Genomic DNA, 13,819 nt, shown 5'->3' with positions numbered 1-13,819 from the left:
CACCTACTTGGTTGATAATATAGTAACTGTGTTTGATCAAGTTCAAATACCTGATAGCAGCAAAACAGAGAGAAGGAGATGGGGAAAAACACACCTGCATGCAGACAGAGAAAGGGAGGGAGGAGGGAGAGAGGCGAGAGAGAAGGAGAAAGAAACCCTTCACACTGGATGAGCACAGTCCCAAGGGCTCATGACTGATGTGGGTGTCACTGCATTTTGTTTCTGCACCTTGTGGGTGAGCTGGGAACTCGAGGCAGAGTGAGCCATGCTCCTTCCTTCCTTGTATTTTCCTTTCTTAGATTCTAAACTATCTTGGCAGAAAATAATTTGCCCCCCTTCCTCAATACTTGACTCATTCTCCCACCTGCCTCTGTGATCATTCATTTCTAGTGGGCACTTGTTGTCCTCCTCTGTGAATCCATCTACTCTCTATCCTCATGCTTGGGACTTGGCTGGGGTTGACCCCACCCCCAGCTCTAGCATCCCCTTGGCCACAGGGATGGGTTCAGAGAAAAGTCTGTGTCCCAATTTAGGCTAAAGAGAGAGTGACCCCTCCTTTCCACCCCACCATCACCCCTAGAACATATGCTGCCGTTATCGAAAGTGACCTGCTCTCTTCTCCTGGACCTTGTGGTGTGAGGACATGATCTGGGGGATCTGGGCCACCAGGAGGAGCCTAACGATGACACTAACACCACGCGAGATGAGAGAGACAGAGACAAGACGGAGATGTTGAGCAGAGATTGATTAGGTCCTGGATGGCATGGTTTGAATTACCAATCAAGTCTCATTTGAAGTTAGAACTATTTCTGAACATCCCAGATTTTTTTAGCCAATACACTCCTGTTTTGCTTTAGCTAGCTTTAATTGGGTACTTAACTGGGCAACTTGTGGCCCCAAAGAGTCCTGACTGACATGTCATCTCTAGTTAACATTTAAGGGATGACTGCCATGCTCTAGAGTCTGTGCCCAGCAAGCACAGTGAACCTAGTGAAGTTGGGAGCCGCCCACACTGTGGGGAAAACTCACTGGGAAAGACAGACAATTGCATAAGCGATGACAATGAAGTATGTTCATCCTACTGTTAAAAAGCAGGGTAGAGAGTACAATGGGCCCATTTTTTTTTAAGGTATTTACAGATTTTTATGTGTGCCTGTATATAGAATAAAATCTGGTAGCATGCTCTGATCTCTGGGCACCATGCAGTGTGATCTGTTTTCTTCTCTTACAGTTTGCTTTATTTTTGCAATGAACCTCCATTGTTCTAATAACCAAAAGGGGGAAATGTTAAAGTCAAAATAAGCATGATAAGTGTTATGCTGGAACAAGGACAGGATGCTTTAAGAGTGCTCAGCAGCTGCACAGCTGTTCAAGGAACTGAGAAGGAGGTTCAGGGAGACCATTCTGCCTCAGCCTGTAGGGGCTCACCCTTGGCCTGGTTCCCAGCCGAGGGAGCCAGCTGCCGGCCCCTTCCCCAGGCTCACTGGAGCAGGTCCCTGGTCCGGCCATGAGGTGCATTTCCACAGCTCATCCTTCTGCTTTGCCAGTGGAGGGGGCGCGGGGTTACTGGAAACACAAGGCCCTTTCCTCCCAGAGCTCCAGAAGCTGAACATTAAGAAACCATTGCAAATAGAGTAATTGCTCAGAATGAGCATTAGCATCCTATTAAAAAGAGGCAGTGGCTGTGACTGTAACCTCTAATTCAGCAGTGTTTCCTGAGAAGCATGTTAATGTGATTTGAGCTAATTCCCTCCCTGCTGCCTGGGGGCCCAGTTCAGAGCTGTCCCTGCTCCTGCCCTCAGTCTCTGCGGAAGCATGAGAATCTTTCACCCCTCTGCCTGGAAGGCGAATTTGGGGGCTCAGGTGCCGGCAGGCATCAGTCAATCAGCAGACTGGTTGTTGACTCTCCTCTCTTGTGCTTGACTTCGGATTGGGGGCTGAAGGTTGAGAAGGGGAGGGGGTGGGAACAAGGTGGGGGAGGGAACGATGTTTATTAAATCTCACTAAGTGCCTTTGAGTCGTTAGGCACTTGTCTAAGGTGGGTTCAGCTGTGCTGAGAAATGAACGAGTTGGAGAAGAGCACAGTACAGTAGCAAAGGTACCCCTGGTTCCGTTTTCCATCCTGATCCTGGTGTTGGGGGATGCACTGTGGATGAGAAAGCTCCGGTTCTGCTGTCAGGAGCTTATATTCTAATGAGAGGGACCTTGAATCAGCAATTGCACATCGACTGCTTTAGCTACAAGAGTGTTTTTATGATGCGTGAGCACAAGGTGCTTTGAGAGGGTAAAAGAGGATGAGGTGGGAGATAACCTGAACAGGGCAGTGGGGTCAGAAAAGTTTGCTGGGGAGGAGAGATCTGAAGAATGAACAGGAGCTCACAGAGACCACAGTCATCACAGTCTAAATATCTCCAGACTCGGCCAAATGTCCCTGCAGGGGGCAGAGAGACAAAATTATTCTGGGTTGGTTACTCCTTGGAAGGAAACTTATGACCAACCTAGACGGCATATTCAAAAGCAGAGACATTACTTTGCCAACAAAGGTTCGTCTAGTCAAGGCTATGGTTTTTCCTGTGGTCATGTATGGATGTGAGAGTTGGACTGTGAAGAAGGCTGAGCGCCGAAGAATTGATGCTTTTGAACTGTGGTGTTGGAGAAGACTCTTGAGAGTCCCTTGGACTGCAAGGAGATCCAACCAGTCCATTCTGAAGGAGATCAGCCCTGGGATTTCTTTGGAAGGAATGATGCTAAAGCTGAAACTCCAGTACTTTGGCCACCTCATGCGAAGACTTGACTCATTGTAAAAGACTGATGCTGGGAGGGATTGGGGGCAGGAGGAGAAGGGGACGACAGAGGATGAGATGGCTGGATGGCATCACTGACTCGATGGACGTGAGTCTGAGTAAACTGCGGGAGTTGGTGATGGACAGGGAGGCCTGGCGTGCTGCGATTCATGGTATCGCAAAAAGTTGGACACGACTGAGTGACTGATCTGATCTGATCTGATCTGGGGTCCACTGATTTCCATGATTCTGAAAGGAGAGAGGGAAAAGCAAAGTATTTCTCTGCCTCTCTTGGGGATTTCACTCCAAGGAACAGACCACCCAACACCTCCCAGCATCCCCAAGATGTGGTCTCATCCTCGCCCCTCCACCGTTATCTTTCCTTGCTAGACAGGACAGAGTGGTGGCTGCCTGCTCTCCTCACAGGGGAGGGCCCATCAACTGCTGTGTCTTTCCAGGAGGACCTGATCCATACCTTGACAGGCCCTGGAGGAAGCCCTCTGCACAGGTGATGGTCCAGATGAGGACAATCTGCTCCCATCACAAGTGTCTGGACCTGGGAGCAGGCAGGGTCTTCTCACCCCAACGACCTGCAGGTCCTCCATCACCTGGAAGCTCAGTGAGGTGGTTGCCTAGCAACGGCACAGGCCTGGCAGCTCAGGGGAGCACAGGGTGTAGACACAGAGCACAGGACACAAAGGGTCTTGTGTGCTCATTGTGGGGTTGTGGGGCATTGTGTAAGTATCTGCTCTGGGAGCTCCTGGCCGCCTGTGGGCTGTGCTTGCTGGGGAACAGCAGACTGGCCTCTGCCCTCCTCAGCAGGACCATTAATCAGAGCTCTGAGCCATGAAGGCTCTGAGAAAGGAATTGGGGAGGAGATGTCCTGGGCCTTCTTAGGAAGAGCTGCATGGAAGCTAAATTCATTCACTCACTCAATACATGTATTTTTTTTTTTTTTTTGCCTCTACTATGTATATCAATCGAGCCACTAATCTGTGTATGTCTCTGAAAGTATCAAGTTGGTTGAGACATGGGTCTAATATGCTGTGCAACAGTGTGGAGTTTAAGATATGGACCTTGATCTCCAGGAGATTTTTTATCTGCTTGGAAAAACCATACACTCCCAGGAAAGCTATAGAACAATATAAATATCCCATAAAATATAAGCAGGCAGGAGGAGTTGCCAGGCAGTCAGTGATGGAGGGGTGGGGTATGGGGACATTTACTGTGGGCTCCTGAGTGATGGAGTGGGTGGGGTATGGAGACTCTTACTGTTGTGAGCTTCTGAGTGGGAGATCCTGAGCACAGGTCAGTCCAGTGAAGAGCTCAGATGTTCAAAGTGGGGCTCAGGAAACCGAAGAAGGTGTCCAAGAGTATCTCTACTGCTAAAGGCAAAGAGGGCTTTGATGGGTTGAGAATTGGTCCCCTTTTACTATCACAGCCCAGTTGGCTGCCTTGAAGTGCTCTCAGACTCATGTCTGAGTTGCTGGTCTCAGCACCTCCTTGAATTTCCTCCTCGGCTTCTGTAGACAATGTGCTCTCCTGAGTGTCATGCCTGAAGCCAGGACTTGGGACTTGCTGGGCCATGACTGTTCAGGCCAGTTGCTGCACTGTATCTCCCCACCTCTGGGACCAGCTGGTCTGTGGCTGGGCGGGGCTGGGTGGGGCTCAGGGAGGACGTGTGAGTCACCCTGGACAAAGAGATTAATCCAGGAGCTATCTGCTTTGGACACTGCCTGGTAAGCTTTCTGATTCTGTTTCAGCAACTGCCCGTCTCCCTCATCTCCAACTCCTGTTTCTAGGAGTTTGTGCTTGTCTCCCTTGAGGCTGACCCTGGAGGGAGTGGCTGCTCACTCTTCCCACTCATTTCATCTCCCGTGAGCTCAAAGTCAACAATTAAGGAGGCCATTGCTGCTCAGCCAATCTCCTAACACCCAAAGGGCAAATGGTGTTTGCCTGGTTTGCTCATCTAACACACCCAGCACTTTCTCCCTTCTGATTCATGTAGGCTGCCCCAGAGGGAGGGTGGGCCTGCATAATCAGGCTGTGGGGGGTGGGCCCTGGTGGATACCTTTTTGAAAGAGCCCACATCCCTTACCCTCTTGGGTGGGGCAGCCCCAAGCATCGGGGGAGCCACCAAAGGGCTGGAAAAGGGCATTTTTGAAGAGGTGTCCACAGTGGTGAAACTTGTCTTCCCTTACCATCAAGCAAACACATTTTAATTAAATCACAAAGATAAAAATCTCTGGTTCACTCTTGAAATCCATCAGAAAATATGCTGGAAGAACTTTATGGAGGGAGAATATCCCAGGAGGGGAGTGTTTTGTAGTTGAGAACATCAGCAGGGGTGGGTGGGGGAGAAGCACAGGAGTGGTTATCTTTGCGGCCCCAGCCAAGCCTCTCACCAAAAAATGGCCTAGAAAAGAATTCTCACCTCCTAGGGTTATGTTTACTTGAAACTTGGAATAGCTGTTTGCGTCAGTTGGCTGATCCTCCTCTCAAGGAGAAATTATAGGAATTAAGATGGGGAGGGGATGGGGAAGCCCTGAATGGAGGTGGGTGCTGGAGATCTTACTATTGCTGCGATAAATAGGTGGCTGTCAGCTCTTACCCTGCAGAGCCCTGTGGAGAGAGCCAGTCTCCGAGTCCCCTCCTGATTTCCAGTCACTTCTGTGCTCTGAGGGCATGGGCTCCTTCCTGAGGACGTGGAGTCTCAACTTTGCCATGTCCCTGCTGTGTGACCTTGAGTAAGTTACTGAACCTTGCTGAGCCTCATCCACTAAACAGAGCCGATAATCAGCTGTACCTTTCAGAGTTGCTGTGAGAAGGCAATAAGACTGTCCACGATGTCCCCCTTCCCCTTCATCCTCTTCTTCCATCAGGGGCTCTGCTCTTCCTCTAGCAGATTCTGGGAATGGGTGAACTCTGCTCCCCTCCCTCATCTGTCCATGACCTTCGGTTACACCTTGCTCCACCCTTGGCTCGAAGTGTTGATTTCTCTATGTTCCTGTCTCTCACACCTCCTTCTGGGACTGGCATCCTCAATGCCGCCACCCCCACCTTCACGGTTCCCGTCTTGATCCTTGCCTCTGTGGGTCATGTGACCTCTGTCTCATCGCATTGAGACCCCTCCCGGCACAGAGCCTGGCATGTCCCTGCTCCTAGCTCTGCCCACCCTGCCCTTCCTCACCTCCCTTTCCTCCAGCCTCTCTTGATCTCTTTCCCCAAGTGGTTCTCAGATTTTCGTGTGTGTCAGAATCACCTGGAAAGCTGTCTGCTCTTGTTTCCCCCACGAGCTCTACTGGGGTATAACTGACAATTAAAAATTGTGTACATTTAAAGGTGTACAATTTACTGATTTGGTATACGTATACATTGTGAAATTACCCTCAGTCAACACAGTCAAGCTAATAAATTTACCCATCACCTCACATAGTCACATCCTTTTCTTTGTTCTTTTGGTAGTGAAAATAAACTTAAGGTCTGCCCTCTTATTGGGCTTCCCAGGTAGCTTCGGTGGGTAAAGAATTTGCCTGCAATGCAGGAGACAATGGAGACATAGGTTCGATCCCTGGGTTGGGAAGATACCCTGGAGAAAGAAATGGCAATCCGCTCCAGTATCCTTGCAAATCTCAGGGACACAGGAGCCTGGCAGGTAAAGTCCATGTGGCCCCAAAGAGTCGGACAGTACTGAAGCGACTGAGCATGCATGCACCCCCTTATCAAGTTTCCAGCATACAGTGCAGTTTTGTTAACTATAGTCACAATGTTATACATTAGCTTTCCAGAATTGCTAAGGGGTTGATATCCACAATAGACAAGGAACTCATACAATTCAACAGCAAAGACAGCAAACAACATGATTTTAAAATGGACCAAGGACCTGAATAGACATTTCTCCAAAGAAGACACACAGATGGCCAGCAGGTACATGAAAAGGTGCTCAGCTTCACTGATCATCAGTTCAGTTCAGTTGCTCAGTCATGTCCAACTCTTTGTGACCCCATGGACTGCGGCACGCCAGGCTTCCCTGTCCATCACCCACTCCCAGAGCTTGCTCAAACTCATGTCCATCAAGTCAGTGATGCCATCCAACCATCTCATCCACTGTCGTCCCCTTCTCCTCCTGCCTTCAATATTTTCCAGCATCAGGGTCTTTTCCAATGAGTCAGTTCTTTGCATCAGGTAGCCAAAATATTGGAGTTTCAGCTTCAGCATCAGTCCTTCCAATAAATATTTAAGACTTATTTCCTTTAGGATGGACTGGTTGGATCTCCTTGCAGTCCAAGGGACTCTCAAGAGTCTTCTCCAACACCACAGCTCAAAAGCATCAATTCTTCAGCACTCAGCTTTCTTTATAGTCTAACTCTCACATCTCTACTGGAAAAACCATAGCTTTGATTGGATGGACCTTTGTTGGCAAAGTAATATCTCTGCTTCTTAATATGCTCTCTAGATTGGTCATAGCTTTTCTTCCAAGGAGCAAGTATCTTTTAATTTCATGGCTGCAGTCACCATGTGCAGTGATTTTGGAGCCCCAAAAAATAAAGTCTCCCACTGTTTCATTGTTTCCTCATCTATTTGCCATGAAGTGATGGGACAGGATGTCATGATCTTACTTTTCTGAATGTTGAGTTTTAAGCTAGCTTTTTTACTCTCCTCTTTCACGTTCATCAAGAGGCTTTTTAGTTCTTCTTTGCTTTCTGCCATAAGAGTGGTGTCATCTGCGTATCTGAGGTTACTGATATTTCTCCTGGCAATCTTGATTCTAGCTTGTGCTTCATCCAGCCCAGCAATTCTCATGATGTACTCTGCATATAAGTTAAATAAGCAGAGTGACAATATACAGCCTTGACGTACTCCTTTTCCTATTTGGAACCAGTCTGTTGTTCCATGTCCAGTTCTAACTGTTGCTTCCTGACCTGCATACAGATTTCTCAGGAGGCAGGTCAGGTGGTCTAGTACTCCCATCTCTTTCAGAATTTTCCAGTTTGTTGTGATCCACACAGTCAAAGGCTTGGGCGTAGTCAGTAAAGCAGAAATAGATGTTTTTCTGGAACTCTCTTGCTTTTTCAATGAACCAACAGATGTTGGCAATTTGATCTCTAGTTCCTCTGCCTTTTCTAAATCCAGCTTAAACATCTGGAATTTCACAGTTCATGTACTGTTGAAGCCTGGCTTGGAGAATTCTGAACATGACTTTGCTAGTGTATGAGATGAATGCAATTTTGCAGTAGTTTGAACATTCTTTGGCATTGCCTTTCTTTAAGATTGGAATGAAAACTGACCTTTTTCAGTCCTGTGGCCACTGCTGACTTTTCCAAGTTTGCTGGCATATTGAATGCAGCACTTTCACAGCATCATCTTTCAGGATTTGGAATAGCTCAACTGGAATTCCATCACCTCCACTAGCTTTGTTCGTAGTGATGCTGCTTAAGGCCCACCTGACTTCACATTCCAGGATGTCTGGCTCTAGGTGAATGATCACACCATCATGGTTATCTGGATCATTAAGGTCTTTTTTGTATAGTTCTTCTGAGTATTCTTGCCACCTCTTCTTAATATCTTCTGCTTCTGTTAGGTTCATACCACTTGTGTCCTTTCTGTGCCCATCTTTGCATGAAATGTTCCCTTGGGATCTCTAATTTTCTTGAAGAGGTCTCTAGTCTTTCCCATTCATTGTATTGTTTTCCTGTATTTCTTTCACTGATCATCAGAGAAATGCCAGTCAGAACCTCACACCTGTCAGTATGGCTGTTATCAGGAGGAAAGGCAACAAGGCTTGGGAGGTTGTGGAGAAGATGGATTGTTGTTGTTTTGCTGTAGGTCGTGTCCAGCTCTTTTGTGACCCTATGGGATCTCCAGGCTCCTCTGTTCACGGGATTTCCCAGGCAAGAATACTGGAGCCGTTTCTTTTTCCAGAGACTGTCCAGTTTGCAATGTCTAAATATTTACTATCTGGTCCATGGATGGAAGAGCCTGGCAGGCTACGGTCCATAGGATCACAAAGAATCAGACATGACTGAAGCAACTTAGCACACCTTTACAGAAAAGCTTTGCCAACCTCTCTTCAGAGCCTGAAGGGGTCTGGTGGACAGTGACGAAGGACTGTCCTGTGCCTGACCCAGACCTGTGCCCTCCACACCATCACCACATATTAAAGAGGAAGAGTGGGAGCAAAGAGGGGCTCCTGGGTGAGGACTGCCTGCCATCCAGCACCCTCAGGATGTTGCTGCACAAGGAGCATGAGATCTGAGTTCTCACCCCCAGTGGGGCATCCAGGTTGGGTGGGCTGGCTATTTTCCACTGCTGCCTCCTTCATGACCCAGCTGTGTTCAGCTCTTTTTATCCAGCCATGGCCTCTGCTTATCTACCTGGGTAAACAAGAGCCCTGCACACAGCCCCTAAAGAAGGAGCTGAGACCGCCAGTTCTGGGGTTGACAAGTCACACAGTGCCATGTGTACACAGCATTCAGTTCCGATACTTCAGTAGAAAGGGAGGCATTGTAGATACTTGGCAGGAGGAAGGGCCCCTCATCCATTCATTCACCCACTCATTCATTCATGCATTCTTTACTTGTGGAGTGCCTGCTGGGTGCTTGGCCCCATGTAAAGGACACAGTAAAGGTACTGTCTTCCCCTCTTGAGTCTGACAAGTTTTGGGGTGACTGTCAAGGAAGGAGTGATCACCCTGGGGAAGCATAGGGGTGATTTGAACCTGGAAGAGGCACTTAACCTGTCCTGGGGTGGGTCAGATAAAAGACACTAAGCCCTGTTCATAAACTATGAATCTACTCTGTTCCCCTCCTTTTAACAGAAGTGCTTTAAACCTTTAGATCCATCCCTAAATGCTCTGGCATCAAATCTATGCTCTGATCTTCATATCTCCATGAGCCAAGTCCTCTGCTCCTGAAACTGATCAGGAACCTGTGGGGCCTTCCTCGAGACAGACCACCCTCTGTGTCCCCCGCCTCTTGTAGAAAAGTTTTAGCTTCTTAGGCCTTCCCCAAGTTCCAAAGAGCAAATTTAATCAGAGAAGTGAGAAAATGCAGAAACAAAGGAAACAGTCAAACAAAACGAAACCATATAGTTTAGCTGAAACACAAAACCAAGGACCTTAATATCCTTGAATTATTTTGTAGCTACTAAAACACACACCAGGTAGAAGAAGTTAACTGCATGCTGACCACCGGCATGTTGACCCCAGGATGGTTGGAACCAGGTTGGTCATGTTGACTCCTGAAATACACCATGGTGACCTCACCACCAGTCAGTTAGGAGAATGTTCAGAAGGTGATCAGGCACCCTCAACCCTCTCCTTCACCTTGTCTTGAGAAACCCTTTCCTGAAAACCCTCAGGGTAGTTCCATCTTTGAGCACAAACTGCCTGTACTCCCTGCTTGGCACCTTGCAATAAACGCTGCATTTTCCTTCATTGCAACCCAGTATCAGTACATTGGTTTTGCCGCATTTCCAGCAAGTGGACCTGAGTTTGGTTTGGTAACATCCCACAGCCTTCCCCGTTTCCATTGCCCAAACCACGAGGCTGCTTGCAGTGACTGAGTCGGGTGGGTGCAGGGTTGCAGATTCTGTGATGTCACCTATGCCAGGCTCCCTGCTGGCTGATCCTCCTTCCCTTTCTCTTGGCCCATCTCGGTCTAGATCAGCTTTCCCAAGCCCATCACAAATGCTTCCTCACCTGTAAAGGGTGTCAGTAGTACGGGTTGGGAGTAGTTTTGGTTGACTGTTTTATGTGGGGGCAGTTTCAGGACCATGCAGCGTTCATCTCTGGACTCTTACAGGCTCACCTGCACCATGCCTCCCCTGAGGTTCTCAGCAAGTCTCAGAAGTGAAGGAATGAGTGGGCTCCTAACACGATGGATGTGAAGGACCTGAGGAAGTGGGTGTTGTCCAGTTCTTGTTCTTTACAGCTGTCTGGCACCTTACAGTTTGCAGTGCACTTTGAAACCTTACCTTTTTAATCCCCCAGATGTTGTGAGGTCAGTAGAGTGGGTGTTATTTCTCAGAATTCTTCGGTGGTAAGCAATGCAAGGCCTTTCCTGGTGGCTTAGATGATAAAGAATCTGCCTGCAATGCAGGAGACCTGGGTTCTATCCCTGGGCTGGGAAGATCCCCTGGAGTAGGAAATGGAAACCCACTCCAGTATGCTTGCCTGGAGAATTCTGTGGACAGAGGACCCTGGTAGGCTAAAGTCCATGGGGTCACATAGAGTCAGACACGACTGAGCTGCTTTCGCTTCGCCAAGTAGTAGAAAAGGGCTTCAGCTCATTTACTCAGAAAGGACAGGATAGGGGAGCTCACTGACTTAGTGGAAAACTGAAGGACCAGCTCTCTAGAAGGACCCTTCAGAGCAGAAGCAGGGCTCTCTCCAGGGCAGCCCTATAGATTGAACGGTCCTGTGTCCTCTACTCAAGGCTCCAACTCCAGGGACGGTGTCTGATGGGCTGAGTGAGGGCAGGTGCCCCACGTCTCAAGCCATGTGCTGGACAAAGGGCCCCATGAGGCCCACAGGCGTGGCTGACTCACAGTGTCCAGCTCTTGGCTCATTCTCTCCACCTGCTCTGCTTCCCCAGTTTGCCAGGTCTGCATCCTCCCCCGGCCTTTCCCCACTCCAGGTATTGGTACCTCTGTCCTCCTGGCTGCTCACACTGGGAGTGGGGAGCCCTCCCTCTTCTCCTCCAGGCCTCCAGCATGGTGCCGACTTCACCTCATTTGCCCATGACCCTCCTCTCCATTCCTACAAGCACTGCTGAAGTTCAAGCCCACGGCATCTTTCCTTCTCCCGAAGCCTAGGCCCTCAGGTCTTTCCCACATGCAGCCAGCAGCAGAGGATCTTTGTATATCGCAGATCTGCTCCCATCACCCCTGTCCTTGCTGTGCTGTGCTCAGTCATTTCAGTCATGTCTGACTGTTGGTCACCATGGGATTTTCCAGGCAAGAATACTGGAGTGGGTTGCCATTCCCTCCTCCAGAAAATCTTTCTGACCCAGGATTCACACCCTCATCTCCTGTATTGCAGGTGGATTCTTTACTGATGAGCCACCAGGGAAGACCCTCTCCTTCATAAAGCTTCAAATAGTGCCTTTCTGCCCACAAGCACAGCTTTCAAAGCTCTATGACCTTGACCTACAGGAAGAAATTTATTTTACATTGCAACTGATTTTACAATGCACTTATTTGTATAACTGAGGCAACATTTTCAAGAGTCATTACTTACCTGAGTTGCCATCCTATATCACTCTTAAAACTTCTGGCCAAGACCCACTGAACTGATTTCACCATCCACTAGTGAGTCGTGATCTGTTTGAAATTCACTGGCTGGAGGAAACAAGCGGAGCTCCCTGGGAATGGCCCAGAAGGCTCCGCAGTGACCCAGGTCCTGCCCAGCTCCCGGGCCTCACCTCTCCCCACTCCTGTTGCAGGTTCTCATCAGTCTCCGGTCTCCATTTCTTTGAGTTCCTTTATGACTGAGCGACTTCACTTACACTTTTCACTTTCATGCACTTGAGAAGGAAATGGCAACCCACTGCAGTGTTCTTGCCTGGAGAATCCCAGGGACGGGGAGCCTGGTGGGCTGCCATTTATGGGGTCGCACAGAGTCGGACACGACTGAAGTGACTTAGCATAGCATAGCATAGCATACATCCCATGCTAGGCCTCACTCTGGTGCTTTTTCTCACCCTATCCCCTCTGCCTGTATCGTCATCCTCCCCGTTGTCACCTATCCTCGGCCCTTCAAGCCTCAGCTCATCCCTTTGTGGTTTGTTAAGTCAGAACCTCCTCTGTGCCTGCAGAGTACAGGGTCATGGTGCCCACATGGGAACCACCTGCCTCAGCATCACGCATGTTCCCCATCATAGGCTGATTGGATCAGAGCAGTGTGGCCTGTCTGCACTGTTTCTTAATTACCCGGGTTGATTCTTATGCATATTGGCATTAATGTTTGACAACACTTTCTGGTCTGGGGACCGTCAGTCCCTCCAGGCTGCTGGCTCTGCGGCTCACTCACGTACACCCTGTGGAAATGGCCGTCCAGCACCTCCCCCTCCCTATGTTTGGAGGATTCCTGGCCATCTTGTCCTGATAGAAGACAAAGCCCACTTCCCCACAGAAGCTGAAAGATCCAAGTCCTGCCCTCCCAGCCCCCTGGCACAGGGACATGGGCATGCGGACTCAGCCAAGCAGTCACTCATCTCACTCTCCTGGTAACTTGAATCAGAAGCTGGTGACTCGAAGAAGCAGGGATGGGGGCTGGAGTGGGGGATGCATTTGGGTGGCGCCTGTAGAGGCAGTGGCGAAGCAGAGCGAGCTGGGGATCCTGGGCTTCCGGGGACAGAAGTCACGTGACTTGCTCTTTGGCATGATTTTGGCTCAGCCTCCCTCTGAGCTGCCCATTCCCAGAACCTGGCTTCCAGGGCTCATGGCCATTTCACTCAATGTCCCCTCAATAATTACTTTTCTCCTTAAATCAACCAGAATTGACTTCTTTTGCCACTTGTGTGTACAAACCTTCACAGATGCACCAGCGCCTCTCAAATAGTAAACATTTGCTGATCAATGCCAGCTTTCGTCCTCGTCTCTCTCGAGGCCATACTTGGTCCTCACCCTGAGCACTCAGTGACCAACCCTTGACCTTGGCCATCTTTCCAGCCAATGAGCCCTGAGGTCGGCAGAGACAGAGCTTGTGTGTCTTTCTTGGGGAGACAGGGTTTATCCCAGCCTGTCCTCAGTGATGGCTGTGGTTAAGGGTGTGACAAGCTGGCAGGCTGGTAGGGTGGGGAGAGTGCTCCTCCCCCTGGAACGGGGATAATGGATTCAGGCTTTCAGATTCCCATGCAAAGCACAGAAAAGCAGCAATTAGAGTGTTCTCTGGCTCTGGCTTGTGAGCGGAGTGGATCTGATTATCCTCTGGGGGCAGGGATTCTTGCAGAGAAAACACATTTTCTCCTCACTGATGATCATCTTCCCACTTGCAGAGATCACAACCCAACCAGCTGAGAGCAGTGAATAAAGCT

The sequence above is a fragment of the Bubalus bubalis genome, chromosome 3 (genome assembly GCF_019923935.1).
Source record: "Bubalus bubalis isolate 160015118507 breed Murrah chromosome 3, NDDB_SH_1, whole genome shotgun sequence".
Lineage (NCBI taxonomy): Eukaryota > Metazoa > Chordata > Mammalia > Artiodactyla > Bovidae > Bubalus > Bubalus bubalis.
Note: the sequence above shows the minus strand (reverse complement) of the source record.